The sequence below is a fragment of the Panthera leo genome, chromosome B1 (assembly GCF_018350215.1).
Source record: "Panthera leo isolate Ple1 chromosome B1, P.leo_Ple1_pat1.1, whole genome shotgun sequence".
Taxonomy (NCBI): domain Eukaryota; kingdom Metazoa; phylum Chordata; class Mammalia; order Carnivora; family Felidae; genus Panthera; species Panthera leo.
The window spans coordinates 31,257,927-31,280,934 of NC_056682.1; the positions used below are offsets into that span (position 1 = coordinate 31,257,927).

Below are 23,008 nucleotides of genomic sequence, written 5' to 3' on the forward strand. Positions count from 1 at the left end.
CAGATCACCTTTTTCCAAGGGACGCTGTCATTGCATAGAGCAGTTCTTTCACTCTTATGTCCATTCTGTAATATTCCATGAGGGCTCCAGGCTCAGCTCCAGACAGTGGAGGAAACAAGGGTGGACACATGATCCTCCCTCTCAGGGTGCCTGTGGTCTACGGAGAGGACAGGAAAGTCAACAATTGTAGTAGAACGTGGTAAGCTCCGTGACACAAGAACTCACGCAAGGCCAGGAGAGTTTAGTGTAAGGCACCAAAGCCACCCTCGGAGTCAGGCTTTTCCAAAAAGGGTGGACCTCTCATTTGGATCTTGGAGGACAAAATGGAGTGGGAAACAGAGGGAGTCGTTCCTAGCAAGTAAGGAATGAACCCGTGCAAAGGCCCAGGGGCTGGTGAACCTCGGCATGTGCCGGGGTTGCCTCCCCCTCCAGTCTGTCGGGGCACATGGAAATCAGCCTCACATTTCATGGTGGCCAGTTGGCTCTGCAAACCCCATTCCCCAGGTTCCGTGCAGGAAAACCATGCCTGGTTTTCTTCTTACTCTGTTTAAACCAAGGATGAACCAAGGAAGAGCCAGTAAATAATGAACCAGCGGCTTTCCTGTTGGAGCTCCTATGTTTGGCCTGGCTGAATATCGAAAAGCCTTGGTTTCTCAATTATCTGATTCTCTTTGTTTTCAAGACTTAACACAGCATTACAGTGGGATGGCTAAACAGAAAAAAAAAAGTCTATTTCTTTCTCATTGTGCAAATAAACATTCGTTGAACTTGAAATGGTTAATCATTAAGAATAACCAAATGCTTTGGAAGTCTTTGCAAACAAGTCTTACATGATGCAATTCAGTGTTTTTTTAATTGAAGAATTGTTTTTAACAAGGAAATGTTGTACAATATTAAAATAAAGAGTTTTCCCTACCACTACCACCCCCCCTCCCCCCCACACACACACACAATGCAGAAAATAAATGGATCACTACAGACCCACGAGGCTGGCTTTCACAACATCCATCATTGAAGGGTCGGTATCTTATGCTGTATCAGGACGCTGCCATAGTAGCTAAGGGTACCTGGGAGATTTTGCAAATCAAATGCAGCAGAGGTGGTGGGAGAAACTGAAACAAAAATGAAGACCTTGGAACTGCATTTCTACAATCAATTAACGACTGGGAAGGACTTGACTTGCTGGGGCTAAAGGAAATCATTCTGGAAGTTCATTTTGTCTGTGAACTCAAAACTGTATTTTAGTAAATAAAGCTGATGCCGTTCAAACATGAACCCCGTGATGTTTCCTGGCTTACGGCAGCTTTTCTGCTTGTCTACTCATTAGATGTGTTAAAAATACAAACATGGCATTTTCCACTTTGCCAGAGAAGCAAATGTGGGCTGAATGGCTGATTTTCGCTGCTACGCTTTTCCTGTAACCCTTAACAATTGTTGCGGTGAATAAGGCCCCTGTAGGGATATTTGCCAACTATGCAGTGTTCGTGGACCATGCCACCTTCTCCAGGTTTCAGTACTTGGTTGATTGAGCTGATATCACCACCTTTCCCTCCATGTAACAAACAAAATTCATCTGAACCTCGCTGAGAGTTTGGTATGTGTTCTTTGCTCTAAAAGAGAGAATTCTCTCCTAAGTCAGATAAATATGTTCATGCGTGTGGATTGTTATACTTGAACTTGCTGCTGCATTCCGTACTAATGCATATATATGACACCCAAGCTGACTGTGATTGCTTCTGAAGCATCTAATTCCTTTTAAATGGATTCAGTATCTTTGGAATGTGCTGTGTAGGTGTTTCTGAATTTTCTACATGCCATTTTTACAGGTTCATTTGTTTTATGGTACGATGTGGTGAACAATCACATTGGTTCTTTTTTTTTTTTTTTTGAAGAAAACAAATGTACATATGACTAGGCAGATGAATAAATTATTGAAAAAATATACTTTATGAATCACACAGCCCACTGTTTAAAAGGAATTTATTTCATTTGTTTAATAAAGTGACTGTTCAAGTCATAAGCATTTATATTGCCCTTCTAAATATGGATGCCATAATATTTAAGTGTTGTTGAATATTGATGTATGTTCCCTAATAAAATATCTTAAACCTCTGTCTTTAGATGCACAATGCCTTAGTTCTTCGATCGTAATGTGTTGTGAACATGTTGGTTGAAAAGTAGAGTGGATACCTCAGAGAAGGAGACTCAGGTTTTGACCAGCTCAAGAGTGTAGGTGGTCCATAAAATACACTGGTTGGCGGCATTCACGGCACAGGTAAGAGCCAAAATAGAACCACATCATCTGGTATAGAGGCAGGGGAAGGTAGTAGTGGGAATGAGACCCAGAAGAATATTGAATCGACGTCTGTAAGGCTAGGTGTATTAAGTGACCCAAAGCCGGGGCAATAGGTTACGGGGAACTAGTGGTCAGAGAAGGTCATGGGCAAGAATGGTTCAAGGGGAGTTTTTCAGTGGAAATTCTTGCCTGCCCATGCTCTCACAGCCTGGGAGCCCCAGGGCTATGCTTTTAGCCCCATTCCCTCAAGGTAGCACGCTGGCATCACTGGGGACAAGAAGGCTGGGGTCGAACTGTCACAGGCTCCAGATTCCTTTAGCCACTTGCCAAGGCTGTTATTCAATATGTCTGAATCTTTGTTTCCTCTTCTCAAAAATGGGGACAATTACTGTACATCACTCAGATTATTGCTAGCATAATAAGATAAAATGCTTCCTGTGAAATGTTTGGAAGAATGTCCGACATCCGGTGAGCACCCAGCAATTTTCATTGTGACCGCTCAGGAGTATGACCGTGGCCTTCCTGGTGATGAGGGCTCATTATTTTTTGCCCAAAACCCTTAGCATCTAAGTCAAATGATAGTGTCGCGTCTCCTATACCGATCTGTGTTTTTGCCAAATCGTGTCCTATCCTGCAGATGCGCTGCTGGTCACATTCCAGGCCCCCATCGTCGTCATGGTGGTGGCTCTACTCCCTGGACCCCCACAGAGGGTGGGCAGGGGAGGGCAGACACAGGATGGGGGAGGGGGAGCATCATAAAGTAAATGAAAGTTTGTCGTTGCTCAGGCTTTCTTTTCACAGAGCTTGGAAGTGACATGACAGGATCACCAGGTTATCCTGATGACTTTTCTTCTTAACTAATTTAGGTTTTGCCCCAGGATATAGATTATGGAAGAGAGAGAAAATGGAGACATGGTCAGTTTTGCCACTGATTGCTTTCTATGAAGGTGGGGGAATAATGTGAAATAAAGGGGCCATGATGACACAAGGGCTTTGTTTCTGTTTGCATTGTTCCACGGCTAACATTTACTATGGAAAGCCCTATTCTGACTGGTTCCAGTACATCATCTCATCGAATCCTCATAACAATCCTGTAAGGAAGCGCTGGGAATCGATTAGGGTGCATTTGGCTGGAACAGAATACCTGGAGAAAAGTAGCTGACGCAGTAAGAAAATGGATACTATCGTCAATAATTTGGCATGAAAATATTCATCTTTTCCAAAACGCTCTGGAATCAAACCGCCTGGGTTTGAATCGTAGCCAGGGGGATATGTCAGTAAATGTTTAGCAACCACATCTCCGAGAAAAAAAATTAAAACGAAAAAAACACCATGTGCAGTATTTGCCAGTTTCTGTGGTGTAAATTCTCCCATGCGGACAGATATCAAGCTGCCAAAATGACATCAAGGAATATAGTTTTGGGAACAGACGTACGCGGTTGTCTCTTTGGAGCCTGTACAAGCCACACCACGGATCCCACCTCTGCCCTTGGTAGTGTGTAGCCTAAGCCTCTCTCTGGGTTCGTTTCCTCATCTGTAAAATGGGATAATGAGAGCACTTTCCTCATTGGATTGATACGCATAAAAAATTTCTGTGCTTAGCATACAGTAGTGCTTAGCGCACAGAGCAGAGACCGTCTCCAAAGAGCAAAAGTGTTCATCCTTACTCAATTCTTAGTGCAGCAACTCCTCTGAAGTGTGTGTGGCAGTACTGTGATCCTTTTTCAGACATTATATTGCATTGACTCTGCCCCCTGCGATCCCCCATTGAATTCGCTAGTCTCGGTTTCCGACTGCAAAGTTTCTCACCGCAACTCTGCCCTTTTGCATTTTTACTTCAACCATTTAATGATCCCATGAACCAGTTTTCTCAAAGAGCCTCTTAATGCCATACCGTTCTGCCAGCCAATTATTAGTATCTCTCCTGTTTATAAATGCAAATTGCCTCCAACAGAGTTTATGAAAAATAATTATTCTGTTGCAGGTGGACAGAAAAACCACTCTCCGCGCCCACTCTCCACACTGTTATTACGTTCTCATCCATACTCTCTTTCAAAAATAATATATCTACATGACGAACTAAATACACAAAAGCACTACAGAATCAGGGGATTGGGATGAGTTTGGGGCTCCTGAAAACTACCACAGGCCACTCTGTAGTTCTTTTCTGGGGGAACAAAGCCCAGAAAAACAAGAACCAAATGGGAAACAAAGTATAACTTATTAATTCCAAAGTTTTCTTACACTACCTTGCTTGCATCTAAAATGTCCAGATTTGGGGCATCTGGGTGGCTCAGTCGATTAAGCATCTGACTCTTGATTTCAGCTCAGGTCATGATCTCACAGTTTGCAAGTTCAGGCCCCACATCGGACTCTGTACCTAGCATGAAGACTGCTTTGGATTCTCTCTCTCTCTCTCTCTCTCTCTCTCTCTCTCTCTCAAAAATAAATAAATACACTTCAAGAAATAAATAAATAAAATGTCCAGATTTGAAGAACAAACTCCAATGTCCACTTCCATCCAGCCCCATGAGCAAGGAAGGCACTGGTAGGAAAGCTGAAATTGAAAGTATAATTATGGCCACAACTACTTCTCCAAGTGCGGTCAGGATCACAAGGCAATGGGGATGGAAACCAGAAGAGGAAGGGCCAAATCCTGCTCCCTAAGAACGCAAGGTCCCAGAGTATACATTTCTCCTCAGCGTGGTAGAGGTGGCCGTCATAAGGGCAATGGACAACAGTGAAAAGGAAAGCTGAAGTCTCTTCCTTTCTATGAGTAAAGGTAAAAATGCAAGAAGAGAAGCACTATCCTCCTCATAGGTATACCATAGCTGGGTATAAATTGAAAAGTAATATTTTCGCCTCCTTTCCTACTCCCCCAAGCTAACCACCACCACCATTTTCTTGTGAATCCATTCATTCAACATGTATCTATTGAGTATGTGTCATATGCCAGGCATCATCCCAGGGATACATTAATAAAACAAAGCAGGGGAAAAAGGCTTGCCTCATGAAACTCCCATTCTAGAGCATCTTCCAGAAATGTTCTATGTACAAGCAAACATCTGTATCTTTTAAATATGTTTATAAAAGCAGAATAAGCCACAAAGTCTGATCTGTTACAGTAGATGCATTTTTAGTAGTTTGGTGATTTAGCAATTGGTTGATGCCTGATTATCTTAGATCTCTGAGCTTTTGCCTTAGCAAACAACTCACAAAGTTAATTAAGCAAAATCCCGTCTCTTGCCCTTTGGAAAGTTACAGTGTGATATCATGTGTCCTAAAAGATTTTGAGAGCTTATTTTAGAGCTTCTAGCATATTTAGGGGCCCATAAACTTATTTCAACAGTGTTGTCACTGCTTAAAATATTTTTGGAACTCTTCAGAGATTGCCTTTGGGATCAATTTATGTACGGTTCCTCCCCTAAAAAATCCTGTGTATTACCACAAATAGTACTAGACTGGACCATGAAAGGTCTTTCTCCAACACGGAAGGTGAGCCTTTCAGCTGGGAGACAACTTCAGAGGTCGGCACTGTTTGACTCTGTGTGTGACTGGTGCCAACGCCTTGGCCAGACTCCTCTGTCATCCTGTTGGCCCAACCAGAGCTGGGAGAGTCAAACCACTATAAAAAGCCATTCTGCATAAATTCAGTGGAAAAAATTAGGTCAATGGTTTTCAAACTGGAAAAAATAAAACAAAACAGTGCAATCCTTTCTTTGGATGGAATCTTACACATAAGCCCAATATGCAGGACAAAGAAAAGCAGAACAGTCTGGAATGATGGTGGGGTAGGGTAAAACCCCAACCGCACACAGCCCCCAACACACACACGCCCTCCCCCTGATGACCCCTGAGGGGTCCCTGCAACACTCTTAGGACCCCCTGGAATAAGGCGTAAGCGCCACTGAACTGCATATTCTCCTGGGGCAATGGGTATCTTATCTTCCCATAACCATGGCACATAGCACTCAGCACAGAGCTATTCCCAAGAGGGAATATAAAAGGGTTTAGGGGGCCCGGTGTCTCCTTAAAGAGCTCAGTTTTTAAGAAGCCTGCTAAAGATTAGTGGAGGGCGAAAAACCAAAGATAACTACCAAACAGATGCTCATATCTCCAAGAATGATTTCCTGAAGGTTGAAATGCAGAAAGTATAGAATTTAACGAAGACCACCCAAAGAAACAGAGGCATGCTAACTCTTTGAATTAATAACGTGATGCGGAAGGGATAGGCCCACAGTCAGGGTGAATGGTGTAATGACAACTAATGACAGAGGGCAAGGCTAATACTCAATTTCCATTTTGTTCCCTTCTTCTTCAGCAGAGAGGATAATCTAGTTACAAAGGAGAAAAGTAATGGATATGCATTTGAGCAGAAGTCCGTTGGAATCATGACCAAGGCAGTTGGGGAGGTCAGGAGAGGTTCCTGGCTCAGGAGCAGTGGCAGCGTGGTCGGGACCCATGGAGGGGGAGGAACTGGTTCTCTGAGGGTCCCAGTGTCCACCAGCCACCTTCCCTCAGCAAGTTCTGAACCAGTTGGGGAAAATATTGACCAGGGAGTGGCAATTAGTTAACACTTGTTTACTACTTACCAGGGGACAGGTATTGTCCTGAGTGTTTTGTATATACTAACTCATCAAATGCTCCCAACTAACCTATGAAGTAGATTCTATTATTTTCCCCCTCTTCTAGAAGAGACACTCAGGCCCAGCAGGGCCTAGAAGTTTGCAAAAGGTACACATCAGTTAATGGCAAAGATAGAATTTGAACCCAGTTTCTCAGATGACAGAGACCAGTCTCTTAACCAATATGCCATGATGGCTTTGGAAATTGGACTGTTGGGGCAGTTGTTAGTGAAACTCCAAGTTGGAGGTTAGAGGTTACATCCGTAGGCAGATGAGCTTTGTGAGGGGCTGCCCGCAGGCAATGGGGGCCTCGGGGCACGTGGGGTGGGGATGCCACCCAGGAATGGCACAGCCTGGAAGGACAGAAGGATACCGCTGCTCCCAGAGACCAGCTCACCAGATTAAAGGATTAAAAAAGTCTGAGCTGGGCCTGTGCAGTTTGTTTCTTCCAACTTCTTCAATCAGATGAAGTTGCTCCATGGGATGATGGAAGGGAAGACAAGAAAGAGGGAAAAGCCCCTCCCTCTAACCCTGAGCACATAGGAAGCTTGGGAAAGTCGGGGAAGCATTGGGCCCCGCATGTCCAGGAAGAAGCAAAAATTCAGGGCAGTGCGAGGGCCCAGTGATAAAGCAAAGTGGGCAGGCTCACTCCCTGCAAATGGTCTAAAACCAGGAGACATCCCGGGATTCAAGAGGCTGCCAAAAATGAAAGTGAGGGCTGGTCAAAGAGTCAGCACCTATGTCATTCATGACATGACTTCGAACACCGTTATGTGACAGGCACTTTACGCATGCGGCCCAACCTGCCCTTTACAGCCAGCTTTTAATGCACACAGTCTGCTCCTTTCACAGATGAGGAAACCGAGGCATGGTGGGATTTAAGCACTTGTTCAGCTTCCCAGCTGTTGAATGCCAAAGCCACGTTTCCTCCTGGCTTATAGTAAACCTCACTTTCCGACAAAGAAGGAAGAGAAACTCGCTGCAAGGCAACAATATTCAAATGCTACTCCGAATTACAACATTGCTTCTAAAATTCTCCATTTCGTAAAATAAAGCTTTTAACACAATGCTTAACATGGCTTCTCTGCAAACGTGTATTCGATACCTACAGTTGACAATATTCCCTCTTCCCAAATTTAGGACATGCGAGTTTTGAGACAAAGTAGGGTCTTTAGCTGTGGGGCATCCCTGGACACAAAGTTGCTCAAGGACGCTCGTCCCCAGTTCACAAAGCAAAGGTCATCAGCTTAATTAACACTGTCCTATGCTCAGCTACAGTAAGGAGCCCCCAAACTAATTTCATAATCCCATGAGTGAACTGGTACAACTTCTTTCCTGACTTTCTAGGAGGAAACCATATGAGGGACCCAGTACCAATAAAATGTGAACACCAGCATCAGGGCTCTGAAATTATTATTCCTTTTGTAGCCACTTCCAACCTTGCAGCTGGGAGCCTCCTTTAGAACTCAGATCTGGAAAACTTCCAGATATTGCTTCCAGAAAAAATTCCTCCCGGAATTCATCCCAGGAACGCTCTTTTTAATTACTTGCAAAATGGTGCCCGAGTTAATACCCTTGCTCCCCCGCCTCCCCCACTGCTAGCTGGTAATTGCGGAGTTGCTGATGTAATCACTGCTTGCCGCCCACATAAAGGACAAGAGGGGTCCAAAGGACAAGAGGGGTCCGGTCACATTAGGATGAATAGTAAGGGGAAAAAAGAGACCCTCCTCTCCAGGCTTATTACCCTGCAACCACTCAGGAATAGTGCGGTATGAGAAGAGTTCACAGCCGCATTTGGAAGAGATAACTTCAAGTTGTGGCAGCAGCTGTAAACCCAGAGGAGAAAATGCAGGAACAAAGCAGAAAGGGTAAGACTGTTGTGCGCCGGGCACAAGGTCCCTGCACACTGCTTTGGACTAGTCACCTGAGAAGCAATCAAGAGAAATGAAAAATTACACTGACTGGCAAGCAATGGTTTCCCACGGGCTCGGGGTTAACAGCTGTCCTGGCAGGCAGTTATAGCCCTCAGCCTTGACCTTCAGAGGCCTCACTTTGGATATGGCGAGAAATCCATGAAGCCAGGGTGATGCCTTCAACCTTCTAGGCCACAGTCCAGTACCCTAGGCCCAACATGCCCTGCCCAGGTGGCCCAGAGATTGCTTCTGAAACCTGCCCTGCCCTCTCCCTGCATCTGCCCACTTCAGCCCAGGGAGCGGCCAAGGGGGTGGTTTACAGGGCTGTGTGCAGAGCCCGGACCTGTGGCCTCCAGAGTTCAGACCCAGGCACACAATGGAATTGGGGGGTGAAAAGGGAGAAGTGAGTCGCAGCCAGAAGCCAGCTCTCCAGCATAGGTGTGGCCATCTGAACCTGCCTTCCAGGTCATTCTGAAAGTATATTTGGCCTAGTAGGAGGAAGAACATACAGTCAAGTCTCTAATTCACAGTGGTTATGTTCTATAAAGTCTCCACAAACACTGAATGAGAGACTACTGAACCATTGCTCCTAGGGGAGATACAGGGTTATATTGCCGTGAGCCTCTGGATACTTCTTGTCAACCGATCAATACATGACCTTGTTGATGCGTGTTCCTGTTTGAAGACACCTTATTTAATATATATTGTTGACTCATCAGCATTGGACTCATGGCCAACGGTATTAAAACTCATGCCTGAAGGAAGCTTCTCCAACACAGACATTTTCTCTGTAAGCCACATGGCAGTCTTCTTCCACTTAGGAACACCGGACTGCACTTCAGCCCTACTGTTGGGCATCGTTTTAAACAGCAAAATCACCAACAAAAGCACAAAAGTGAAAAAAAAAAATGACACTAACTAAGCTGTAGAAAGGACATTTGTTTCGTACGAGAGCTGAAATGGGAAGGCAATGTTGCTTTTTTTCTACCTCAGCTGGGAACGTAGCAATGGTCGTAAATATGGCACAAGTATTGATCCGGGGGTTAAAAATACATTCTAGCAAGTAGACAGGTTTTGCAAATACGGAATCTGGGAATAGTGAGGATGACTATGTTTGATTTAAGATGCTAGCATTTGTCCCCCATTCACACTCTTGCCGTGGTCAGAAATGCCAAGGGTGGGCCTGTCGACAAGCAACAGATTCTTGAAGCAATCCACTCCGGCAACTTTAAAATGGTGCGTCTGCAAAGAAAAACGACATGACAGATGGCTTGAGTCTCAGGCTTTCATCAATGAAAGGGCAGAAGGAGACTTCGGGGGCCAGAGCAGAGCTATTGACCAGTGAACAGCAGCCAATAAGTGGACAAGCCTGACCTTGACTTCGGGGAATCAGAGACCACATGCATGATTACTAGTGTGCTTGGAAATATCAAGAGAATCATCCCCATCTTTCCTGATGGCCTCATGTTCTCAGTCTCCCATTGCGCTCCTCACCGAGTCCGGAGCCCAGGACTTCAGAGCCCTTGGTCCCCTAGCTCAGTCATCCTTGCCCTGCAGAGCCCAGCGAAACTAACTGGGTGCTTCAAAACCAATCATTGCTACTGCTTAGGACATGCTCTCCATGTGCCAGGCAATACGCTAAAAGCTTTACACGCACTACCATTTATTGTTCACAGCAATATTATAGATGGTAATTACTAATCCATATTTTACACATCAGAGAACAGAGGCTTCAAGGGGTTAAAGAACTTGCCCAGGGTGAAGCCGCTAGAGAATCGGCACTGTAGAGCAATGTATATTGATCGATGAGTTCCAATTTGATTTAAGCCCTCAACACACTTGTCCTGGAGCAGGGCCACTTGCCTCCGCTGCTGTTCCAAACCTTGGACGTTCTTTGGGTCCCAAACCAAAGTTTCCCACACAGAAGTCCTCACTCCCTATTTTAACAGCAGAGATAAGAGGGCGGGCACTGCTTTTACTGTACCTCCAACCCTGCAAATTTCATCGACGCTACACCAGGAATAAAATAGTACCAACTGCCATGTAGCGATTCCCAGGAACTTTACAAGTTATGTTTTATTATCTTGACAAAAGACCCTGCTGGGGAATTCATAGTATGTTTTATGACTTGCTAGTACAAGTTCCCCCCATCATTTTTTTTTCCTTTTTCAAAAGCTTTCGATCAGGCTTAACCATGTCATCTACCAGGGAATTTCAGTACCATAGAATTCGTTTGTTACGTCCCAAGGAGAAAAGTCACGGAGATTTTTATTCCAATGGCGTTAAATTCATAAATTAACTTAGGGGAATTCTTTTTTTTTTTTTAATGTTTATTTATTTTGAGAGAGAGAGAGAGGGAGAAAGAGAGAGAGAGGACATGAGCGAGTGGGGGAGGGGTAGAGAGAGAGGGAGAGAGAGAATCCCAAGCAGGCTCCGTGCTATCAGCACAGAGCCTGACACGGGGCTCAATTCCACGAACCGTGAGATCGTGACCTGAGCCGAAATAAAGAGTGAGATGCTTAACCAACTGAGCCACCCAGGTGCCCCAACTTAGGGGAAATCTTATCTTTATTATGGGCCTTTCCTCCTGGGCAGGGACCAGGGAGGGACCTGGGCAGGGACCCCTAAGCCCAGCTCAGGCTGAGGGTGGAAGTCAGGGTAAGAGTATATACATCTCTTTCAGTGGGGACATGTAAGGGGAACATTGCTCCAAAAGCTCAAAAGGGGAACCAGCCCCACAGAGGGAGAAAGAAGCCAATGAGCCCGGGGTCCATGGACAGGGGAGGCCTCAGGCCTGCTCAACTCTATTTAGTTCTTCCATAGCTAGAATTTTCTGTTATACATTCACAGCATGAGTTCCTTGATCAAAGTCCATTGTTGCACATTGAGGTGATTTCTGATTTTTGCCTCTTATACAACACTTCCATAAACAGCCTCATGGCTAAGTCTTTGCACAAACCCACTATTAGTTCCTGGAGATAATAAATAGAAGTACAGCTTCTGTTTGAAAGCACATGTCTATTTTTAAGTCTTTGATACAGATGGCCAGGTTGCCATCTGGAAGGTGTCAATTTACCTTTCTGCCAGCAGTGTTCCCAAGCACAGAGGTCCCCATGCCCTTACACCACTCATTCCACCGCTATCCTTTTATCCATTTTATTCTTTTTCAAGGTATGAGATCCCAATGGCCTCCCGCTATGTAAGCGTATTTGATTCTCGGGAAGCTGACACATTGCTTCATAAATGTCTGGACAACCCGTATAGCTTCACTTCTTTGTACCTCCTGTGTCTCTTTTCCACTATCGTGTTGGCCTTTTCTTATGTAACTGAAAGGACTCCACACACCAAGAAATTCAACTCTTTATGACATGCGTGGCAAATGCTTTTAAGTGTTTTGCTTGTCTTAAATTTTGCTTATGTTCTGTTTTTATGTAGTTCGCTTGTATTTTGCTTCACTTTTTTTTTTCATTTTTTTTTTTATTTTTTTAATACAAAATTTATTGTCAAATGGTTTCTTTTTTTTTTACTGTTTTAGCTTAATTTTTTTTAATGTGAAATTTATTGTCAAATTGGTTTCCATACAACAGCCAGTGCTCATCCCAATAGGTGCCCTCCCCTGTGCCCATCACCCACTTTCCCCTCCCTCCCACCCCCCATCAACCCTCAGTTTGTTCTCAGTTTTTAAGAGTCTCTTCCGGTTTGCCTCCCTCTCTCTCTAACTTTTTTTTTCCCCCTTCCTCTCTCCCATGGTCTTCTGTTAAGTTTCTCAGGATCCATATAAGAGTGAAAACATATGGTATCTGTCTTTCTCTGTATGACTTATTTCACTGAGCATAACACTCTCCAGTTCCATCCACGTTGCTGCAAGAGGCCAGATTTCATTCTTTCTCATTGCCAAGTAGTATTCCACTGTGTATATAAACCACAATTTCTTTATCCATTCATCAGTTGATGGACATTTAGGCTCTTTCCATAATTTGGCTACTGTTGAAAGTGCTGCTATAAACATTGGGGTACAAGTGCCCCTATGCACCAGCACTCCTATATCCCTTGGGTAGATTCCTAGCAGTGTTATTGCTGGGTCATGGGGTAGATCTATTTTTAATTTTTTGAGGAACCTCCACACTGTTTTCCAGAGCGGCTGCACCAGTTTGCATTCCCACCAACAGTGTAAGAGGGTTCCCGTTTCTCCACATCCTCGCCAGCATCTATAGTCTCCAGATTTGTTCATTTTAGCTACTCTGACCGGCGTGAGGTGGTATCTGAGTGTGGTTTTGGCTTCACTTTTTAAAAAAATTTTAGGCAGTCAAATCTGTTCATATTTTCTTACGATTTCTGATCTTGCTTATGTTTAGAGAGACTTTTGCCACAACATGATTTTCAACTGCATTTTCCTCCCATTCTTTAAGTATTTTATAAGCTACACTTAAGTCTTTTTTCACTTTGGAATTTATTTTGGATTACAATATAAGGTCAGGCTCTAAATTTATTGTTTTGTAGATAGTTATCTAATGATTCCAACAAATTCCAGTGGCTTGACTTCCAGTTCTCGTCACTGCTTCTATAAACCCACCAGGAATAAAGGGGGTCGGCATGTAGTCCCTCAGAACTTTGGTGGATGTATCTTTCCTCTTATGCCCAGAAATCTTTGAATTTAACTCATTCAGGTATCACAATAAACACTGAATCAAGAAGTCACGTCATTTGTTTTCCATTTCCAGTTATATGCAGTCATTTCATCCACCCAAACTCAACAGATAGGCCAATTCAATGTGCCCCAGAGATTTAAAATACCTCATCAATTTCAACACCATATTAAAGTTTTACATTTTAAATTTACTTTTCTATCAATTCAATGCCCTACGCCCATAGAGAAACCATGGCCCTACCCAATGAATCTTCCTATATGCCTCTAATGCAAGTTATAAAATGATTTGGAGCAACCCCCAAGCTCATCTTCTGTCTTGGACCCAACAGAGTGTGTCATCAGATGCCTGGGTATTGATTCTGCTCCTCGTCAGCCAGAGTCAGGTCATCATGCCTGTCAGCACCCCCAAAACTGGAGCAGACCAATCCTAGACAACCGTCAGTCGCACCTTTCCAAACCTCTGTATTTCCCCCCAGTGTCAGATTTGGAAAACAGGCAGAACCAGATACGTCTCCTTGCAGCAGCTTCCAAAACAAGCACGCATTCCTTTATTTAGTTGGATATCCCACACGTTAGTGGGGTTCAAGACGGGCCATGAAGCATAGTTGGCACTTAACGTTTCTCAAAGGAGTAAGTAGACAGAAATGGAGATAAGGAAGAAGAAAATAATTCATAGCTTCTCTTTTTCCAGGCTAGCAGCTAGTCTAAAAGAGTATTTCTGTCAGCTAAAATTCATTTGGGAGATTTTGCCCAATAAAGGGTTAATTTGTACAGTTTTCTGGGGGGGGGGGTGGTTGGGGAGGGCATCCATCAACCAGAGAAACTAACTTCTCTCTTATAAAGTGGTATATGAAATAGCTGTGAATACTTGGTATTTTTAGTTATGTGAATTGTGACCCTTCTGGTGCCCAAGTAATTTCTAAGACCCCTTCTTCCTTTCAGGGTCTCTTCCAATTAAATTCCATTTTCAAGATGTCAGAGATTCTCTTTATCTTCTTCTTGATCCATGGGTCCCTGGTACCTCGAAGCCAAATTCAGTGTAATGTCTGTCCAATGACACAGTCTCCACTCTGGCTTATAAACAGGGTGCTATGATCTGAATGTTTGTGTTCCTCCCAAATTCATATGTTGAGAACCTAACGCCCAAGGTGATGGTATTAGTGGGTGGGGCCCTTGGGAGACCTTACATCATGAGGGTGGAGCCCTCATAAAAGACATCAGTGACCTTATAAAAGAGACCCCAGAGGGATCCCTTTCCTCTCCCACCATGTGAGGACACATTGAGAAGTCAGCATCTTCTAGAAGGTGGCCCTCCTCAGAACCCAACCATGCTGGCACCCTGAACTTGGACTTCTAGCCTCCTCGACTATGAGAAATAAATTTCTGCTGTTTATAAGCCATCTAGTCTGCAGTATTTTGTTACAGCTCGCTGGACAGACTAAGACATAAGGCACTTGCCATTTATAAGAACCCATCTACAAATGCATAGCCAGAAGTCTAGTCAGTCTCCTGTTCTTCGTTCCAGAGAGGCATATAGTAGAGTGCTTGACCTCATGGCTTTTAGTACCAGGCTGCCTAGATTCTAATCCTAGCTCTGCCTTTTACTAGCCGTGAAGAATCTCCTCTGTGCCTTTGTTTCCTCATTTGTAAAATGAGGGTGATAATAATAGCATCCACTTAGCAGGGTTATTGCAGGGGTTACGTGATTGGACACACGTTTACAGCTTAGACACATAGGTGGACTGACACATAACAAGCACTATGAGTGTTCGCTCTCATTCCAGTTATGTCTGTAAGTAGTCAACAAATCCCAAGGCTGTCGAAGCCACATGCTGCTTCTGTCCAAAGTGGCTGTGCCTGAGGATCTGTCACCAATACCATGCCCCTCTCGGAATCCATGCCACTCTCTTGAGTTTGAGTCCTAGGATAGATATTGCTAGCACGTCAGAAAATATAAGCCTTTATTTTTTTTTAATTTTTTAAATGTTTGTTTATTTATTTTTGACAGAGAGAGAGAGCATGAGCGGTGGAGGGGCAGAAAGAGAAGGAGACACAGAATCTGAAGCAGTCTCCAGGCTCTGAGCTGCCAGCACAGAGCCCAACGTGGGGCTTGAACTCACAGACGGAGAGATCATGACCTGAGTGGAAATCGGACGCTCAACCGACTGAGCCACCCAGGCGGACCTAAGCCTCTGTTTTTTTAACATTTGTGTACTACGGTAGTACCCACCTAAATCTTTCTTTTTGGAGTGCCAAGTTAAGGAACTGTCAGCTAGGTTAAGAGGCAGGATAAAAAGGAATAAAGACACCAGCGTGATAAATGCCAAGGCGTCTCCAGCCTTAAAAGCCTACACCCTATAACAGCCTACACCTGTTATTCCAAGTATGTGTGTGAGGGTGTTTCTGGACGAGGTTATCATTTACATGGTAGACTGAGTAAAGCAGACCGCCCTCCCTAATGTGGGTGAGCCTCATCCAGTCTGATGAGGGTCTGAATGGAACAAGTGAGGGAGGGAGAATTTGCTCTGTGGGTCTCACTGTCTTCAAGCTGGGACATTGATCTCCCGTCTTTGGACTTGGGGTCTTACTGAAACTTACATTTTCACTCTCCTGGGTCTCCAGCTTGCTGACTATAATTCTTGAACTTGTTAGCCTCCATAATTGTGTGAGCCATAATTCCTTTCAATAAATCTCTTTATCTATCTAAACGTCTATCTATCTATCATCTATCTACCATCTATCTCTGTCTCCTATTAATTCTGTTTCTCTAGAGAACCCTGAAAATACATGCATATGGCCTTTTCAGGCTCACTTCTTTCACTTATGCTTTTAAGATTCCTCTATGTCTTTTTGTAACTTCATAGCTTCTTTTTATCACTGAACAGTATTCCAACATCTGGATTTACTACTGTTGTACCATTCACCTCCTGAAGGACAACTTAGTTGTTTTTGAGGTTTGATATAATTATGAATAAATTTGCTATAGATTTAAAAAAAAAAAAAAAGCCTGCACCCTGGAGGTCTATGTGAGCTGAGTGTACTGTGGTCTTTGAATTGAATCTCTGTTTTTTGTGGGCCCCAAGCTCACCTGCTGCAGGGTAGAAATGGCCTGCAGGAGGTGACTGGCCAGGCTGACTCCACTCTGGCTCCAGAATTGATTGCTCATCACCACTTGTTCCTTTGGGAACTTCCCCCACCACAAGGGCCTGCTCTCTTCCAATGGGAATTCAACACAGACAAGATCATCTGGCCCCACACTGGCAGGATCTGGAAGAACAACGCAAGGCCCGAGGCAGATGCCCTGGCCACCCAGCAGTGGAAGGCTATGATCCTGAGGAATGGAGTCAGGATCCAGAAACCTGGCATCATCCTATTTTTATCCACAGCTATTCCTGTTGGCAAGGCCAGACAAGTGACACCTGATCATTAATAACAAGGATTTGGCCCGAATCCCTCTCTGGCCTCCTGCCAAATCAATCATGTCACTCCCTGCTTGAAAACCTCCAATGACTTCTCATGGCTCTCAGGATAAAATCCAGAATCCTTAACAAGTCCCTGGCTGAACAGGCTTCTCTTTCACTTCCTCTCTGCAATTACCTGTTCCCCCAGCCTTGGTCTGGAAAGTTCCTCCCTCTCCATTCAGCCTCTTTCTTCTCATCCTTTGGATCTCAGCTTAAACACCACTATATCCAAGACTAAGTCAGATTCTCTTTAAAAAGAGAGAGAGAGAGAGAGAAGAGAGAGAGAGACAGAGAGAGAGATCCTCTTTGTATAGTCTTATAACACACCATACTTCTTGGTAGCTCTTGTTAAATTGTAGTTACATAACTAATGTACCACTATTTGGTCAATATCTGTCTCCTTGGCTAGACTGTGAGCTCCACATGGGTGGGGACCTTGTCTGTCAGAACCCCTGTGGCATCTGTGTGTCTAGTCTAGTGGCTGGCACACAGCAATAACTCAAAAATACCTGTTGACCAAGTAAATAAACCAAGGAGGGTTCCAGTTTTAATATTAAGCAAACAATTTCTAATTCATTATGCATTCTGGCTGTAAATCTTTCTATCCTTCTTGCAAATGACAATCTCTGTTCCTCTAAATGACATTGTCCTAAGCCCTCCCTAACCAAGATCACATAAACAAGCCCTGAAATACAGGCAGTCAAGCCACGTTATTTTTTTCCTCTTTGTCATTCCTAAACCACGTTTTCCACTCCAATCCCTATAAATCAATCTGTCTTGCTCTTCCCACAAGGCATTAGCCTTGACCTTTGCATTACTGCTTTTTTTCCTAGAAAGCTCTTTGCTCTTAAAAGAAAACCGAATGGCGTCAAATCCTCTCCATGCCATGCCATCTCGGCCTTTGCACAACTAAAGTACTACACAACACGTCTTTATTGGTAAGCCCTGACCCTTGTCTCAGATCACACAAAACCACACTCTAAGGCCTTGGTATGTAAGCAAACCTCACCCCTAAATTAGATGATCTCTAACAGTGCTTCCAGCATTAATTCTCTGCAATTCCATGATTATATGATTACTCATAAGGGGATTGGCTAAGAGTTAAATAAGCCTTTAGAGTTGGACAAACTTACATCCTTGTTCTGGCAGTCATCTACCAGCTGTGTGACGTTGGCCAGTTCCTTAATCTCTCAGAGTCTGGGTGCCTTTTTATGTGATAGGAGGGAAGTCACTGGGGGAATGAAACGAAATGATGCTGATGAATGTTTAGAACATTTCCTAATCCTCAAAACCATAGTTGTTGTGGGTGTCATCAATATCATCATTTTACTGAGTCATCTGCATTTATAGAATTAAATCCCTTCGTCCCAGCCCACGGAGGCCCCAGCCTAACCCATCCTAATTCAGCAGATGCCTCCAGAATGGCCATGGGGATGGGCTGTACTAAAAAGGAGGAAGGAGACAAACAGGTCAATTGGTAAGAGCGTATACTTAAGGATTCATCCATTTATAGAAATTGTCTCACCAAATTTAGTTAAACACAACTGTATTCGTCATTGTTCCCAGAGACACAGGCTAATAGGACCTACATACATAAAGATTTATTATAAAGAGATTTATTATAAGGTATTGACTCACACAGTTATGGAGTCTGAGAAGCCCCAAAATCTTCCTGCCAAGACTCAGGAAGGTTGGAGGTGTCATACAAAAGCCTATGAACTAGATTGCCAAGGTTGTGTATTCCAGCCTGGATCTGAAGGCCTGAGAACCAGGGGAGAGAAGAGACAGAAGATCAATGTCCCAGCCCAAGAAATCGGGCAGAGAGTGAATTCAACCCCCCTCTACCTTTTTGTCCTCTTCAGACCCTCAAAAGGTTGGGTGATGCCCACCTGCATTGGTAAGGACCATCTGCTTTACTCAACTCATCAAATGCTAATCTCTTCCAGAAGCACCCTCACAGACATGCCCTGACATAATATTTAACCAGCTCTCTGGGCAACCCATTCAGGGGGACACATAAAATTAGCCATAGCCACAGTGATTACAAACATCGTGTTATGTTTTTAAATTTCTTGTTGGGATTTGGATTGTATGATACCTAAAATTTGGACGAATTTTTTTCCAACCTGTTAGTGTTCATGTCATGTAGACAGTTTATGCGACCTCAGTACAGAATACTATGTTCATTCAGTAGAGCTCATAGAAATAACTTGTGTTGTGAAAATATACTACCACTGACAAGCTATTCCATCTCTAGGCTCATTGCCCTTTATAATCTCCCTACACATCCTCATTGCATTAGTGTGCTAGGGCTGCGGTAACAAGTTATCACAAACTTGGAGACTTCGAATTTATTCTGTCACAGCTCTGGAGGTCAGGAGTCCAAAATTAAGGTGTGGGCAAGGTTGGTTCCTTCTGGAGGCTCTGGGGGAGAATCTGTTTCATGCCTCTTTACTAGATTCTAGTGGTTGCTGGAAATTCTTAGTATTCTTTGGCTTATAACTGCATCAGTCCAATCTCTTCCTCAATCTTCACATGGCCTTCCCCTCTGTATCTCTGTGTGTCTCCTTTCCTGGGTTTTATAAGGTCTCTTGTCATTGGATTTAGGTTTCAAACTAATCCAGGATGATCTCACCTCAAAGTCTTTAACTTAATAACATCTACAAAGTCCTTTATTCCATATAAGATGGTCACACTGCGAAGTTGTGGATGGACTTATCCTTTGGGGGCTTACCCTTCAACCTACTATACCCACCAGACTAATTTTTCTCAAGTATCATTTGGCAAATATTAATTAGCAATATATAGCCTATAAAATTAATTGTAGACTCTTTAGCCTGATTTTCAGTGCCTTCCACAATCTTACCTTAGCTTGCATTTCAGTCTTATATTTCTTTTTTTTCCTACATTAAGGCGACATTTCTACCAGAATTTTCTATTCAGTAACAAGTTACAATTTTCTCTCCCGTATCCACTCTTAGAAAGCCTTCTCTTGTTTTTCTCATCCTTTGTGACAAGTCTCCAACCCCATCAGCTTCTCTGATGATATCGGCCTGAAGGATAGGTATTTATTGTTTGTATCTTCCATCTGAGGGACTCTTGTACTGCATTTTGACATCTTTTATGCTAGTATTTCAGCAATTACTCAAATTATATAATTTTTTAAAATTTTTTTAAACATTTTATTTAATTTTGAGACAGAGACAGTGTGAGTGGGGGTGCGGGCAGAGAGAGAGAGAGAGAGAGAGAGAGACACAGAATCTGAAGCAGGCTCCAGGCTCCTAGCTGTCAGCACAGAGCCCGACATGGGGCTCGAACTCGTGAACTGCGAGATCATGACCTAAGCTGAAGTTGGACGCCCAACTGACTGAGCCACCCAGGCACCCGTGAATTATATTATTTTTTAACTTTATACATTTATTCTATGTCTCCCATATTTTAAGTTCTTTGAGGTAAAACAACTTTTTCTTAAATTCCTTACGTCCCTCCCCCACAAGAATCTTTGTCACTTTGATTTAGAGAATGTGTTAGTCAGAGTTCTCCAAAGACACAGAACCAATTGAATGTATGTGTGTGTGTGTATACAGAGAGAGAGAGAGAATTTACTGGTGCGGAGAAGTCATGAGATCTACAGCAGGCAAAATGGAGACCCGGGAGAGATGACATTTCAGTCTGAGTCTAAAGACTGGAAAAGGCCAAAAAGCCAGCTCAAGCACTGGGCAGAAGTTCCCTCCTATTCTGCCATTTTGTTCTGTTCAGGTCTTCCACTAATTGCATAAGGCCCACCCACACTGGGGAGAGCAATCTGCTTTACTCAGTGTATCAATTCAAATGTTAATCTCATCCAAAAACACCCTCACAGACACACCCAGAATAATGTTCGACCAAATATCTGGGCACCCCATGGCTCAGTCAAGTTGTCAGATAAAATTAACCATCATGGAGAGATACACAGGGGTAGAAATTAGCCCCAACTCCGCTACTGAGCGATGCACCGCTGATCCCCCAAATCAGAGTCTCAGCAACTTGGAACCACTCAATCTTCCTGCAGGTTTTCTCCAGCTAGAGTTTGAATGAGCCGTTTTTCCAGACTCTTCTCTTTGTAATGGGAAGCAACGTTCTTCCCCTCGTGGCTCCTGACACAGGAGCAATGAAATAAAGAAATATTTATTAGTAAGCCAAATAACAATGTAAATACCCGCTCGCCTCTTATCTTCCTATCCCATATGCCACATGGAATCGGTTTTGACAATTTATGCTTGAGAGGAACTGAAAAATCAAGCTCACAGATTCCAAGAGGAATGTTTTAAGATTCCCTTGAGAATCATTACATTTATACCGATACACTATATCTGAAAGGTCACTTCACTCCGGCAATACATGCCTAAAACCCTGTACTCTGCACGTAGCATGTAATAAATACTGTTGGGTCAATGACTGCAGAATATCCAATTTTACTTTTATGCTCACACTGCTAAAATACTTTTCTCCTATGAATGTGACATTGTATTTCACTTCAACACTTGGGGAGGTTTATAAAAGAGAATGATGCTGTGATTAATACTATGAATAAAAGCGCACTAAAAATAAAATAAACTCAGTCCAATAATCTATTTTCCACTGCCTGCACTTCTAAGCTATACATAATGTCTTATCGAACACCACCATTTTTTTATACCTCGCTTGCAAAGCTTTTCCTGTGACATTCCCTAGTGCCTTTGATTCCCATTTATTTTAGGATACTGTTATCCTGTATCTGTACCTATGAATCTCCAGCAATAACCTAATTCATTTTCAGTGTTAGCATTTCTGATTCATCCATGGCATGCTGAGCACTGGGCTACACGCACAGGCTTCTTAAGTAAGAATATGCCGGCGTAGCTTTATCTGTCAATGTCCGGCCAGGAAAACAGGCATCCCTCTAAACACCCCAAAGATAAATATCATGCAGGGAATTCGTTTTAAACGTATTGTAGTGGCAGGCAGGGCAAAAGAAATAAGGGCATAGGGAAAGGCTGCAAGAGCAAAAGAAAAAAAGAGAATTATTACCTAAATATCAGAGCGTTGGCCCGGAAACCTCATGCCCACGCTTGGTGCTCAGCTACTTGAGACATGGCCACAGCTGCCAGAGGAAGCACGACGCTGGCTGAGGTCACCGGCACCCCACACCCGCCCCCGCCACCCCCCCCCCCCAACACTACTGAAGAGGGCCTCTGCTGCCGAGCCCACAGGTGCCTGCAGAGCCTCCGCCACCTGCCAATACAGCTGCCACTGTCCCCATGGGTCTCTCGTGTTCCGCGCACCCTGCTGGCTCTGCCGCGGGTGCAGAGCTTTGACCGCCAGGAAACGCAAACGTGCTGCTGCCGCGTGCTGTGCTTGGACTTGCCGGATTTCGCAAATAACAGCACAGGATGCCATTGGCGTTTGAATTTCAGGTGAACGACAAGCAATCTTTCAGTATCAGTATGTGTCGGGAGTCTTAAAGCCCTTTACCTCTCACTCGGGAGACTTGATTCTTCCGCCAGATTCCGTAAGACAGTTACTACCAGGCTAACTTCTCAGCTTCAAAGGAGGGTAAAAGTCAAATCCCAGACCCAACCTTGAGGCGCGCTCAGCTCTAGGACCCTCCTGGTCTCCAAATCCGATCTCCGTAGCCAAGCATGCAATATAAGTGTTTGAAGCTGTTTTTTTAATGTTTTGTTTATTTTTGAGAGAAAGAGAGAGACGGAGTGTGAGCGGGGGAGGGGCAGAGAGAGAGAGGGAGACACAGAATCCAAAGCAGGCTCGAACTCATAAACCGCAAGATCACGACATGAGCCAAAGCCAGATGCGGAACTGACTGAGCCACCCAGGTGCCCCTAAATTTCTGAGGCTAAATTATCAGCATCCTCCCACCTCTAGCTACCCAAATGTCTTGCAGGGGGGAATCTGGTACAAAGGCTCATACACACAGCCTATGTTAACACATACCCCGGCATGCCATCAACTCTAGAAAAAAATCTACTTCAAATAAATTGAAAACTCGAATGAATTAATTGGTTGAGTCACTTTTCAAATGACTATGA

The 23,008-nt window shown here is 43.8% G+C and overlaps 1 protein-coding gene across 4 annotated transcripts in view; it reads left to right on the forward strand.

Moving 5' to 3' along the window:
* ADRA1A (adrenoceptor alpha 1A) overlaps positions 1 to 15,514 on the forward strand; it is a 132,713-nt gene extending 117,199 nt beyond the window's left edge. For 3 of the 4 annotated variants that reach the window (XR_006201548.1, XR_006201549.1, XR_006201551.1), the window contains 2 exons: positions 2,122 to 2,275; positions 3,163 to 3,261. The gene's annotated coding sequence lies outside the window, so the exon portion shown is untranslated. Of the gene's footprint in view, positions 1 to 2,121; positions 2,276 to 3,162; positions 3,262 to 15,490 lie in introns of those variants that run through there. The other variant, XR_006201550.1, reaches the window with a different exon arrangement.
* Positions 15,515 to 23,008: the final 7,494 nt, after the last annotated feature.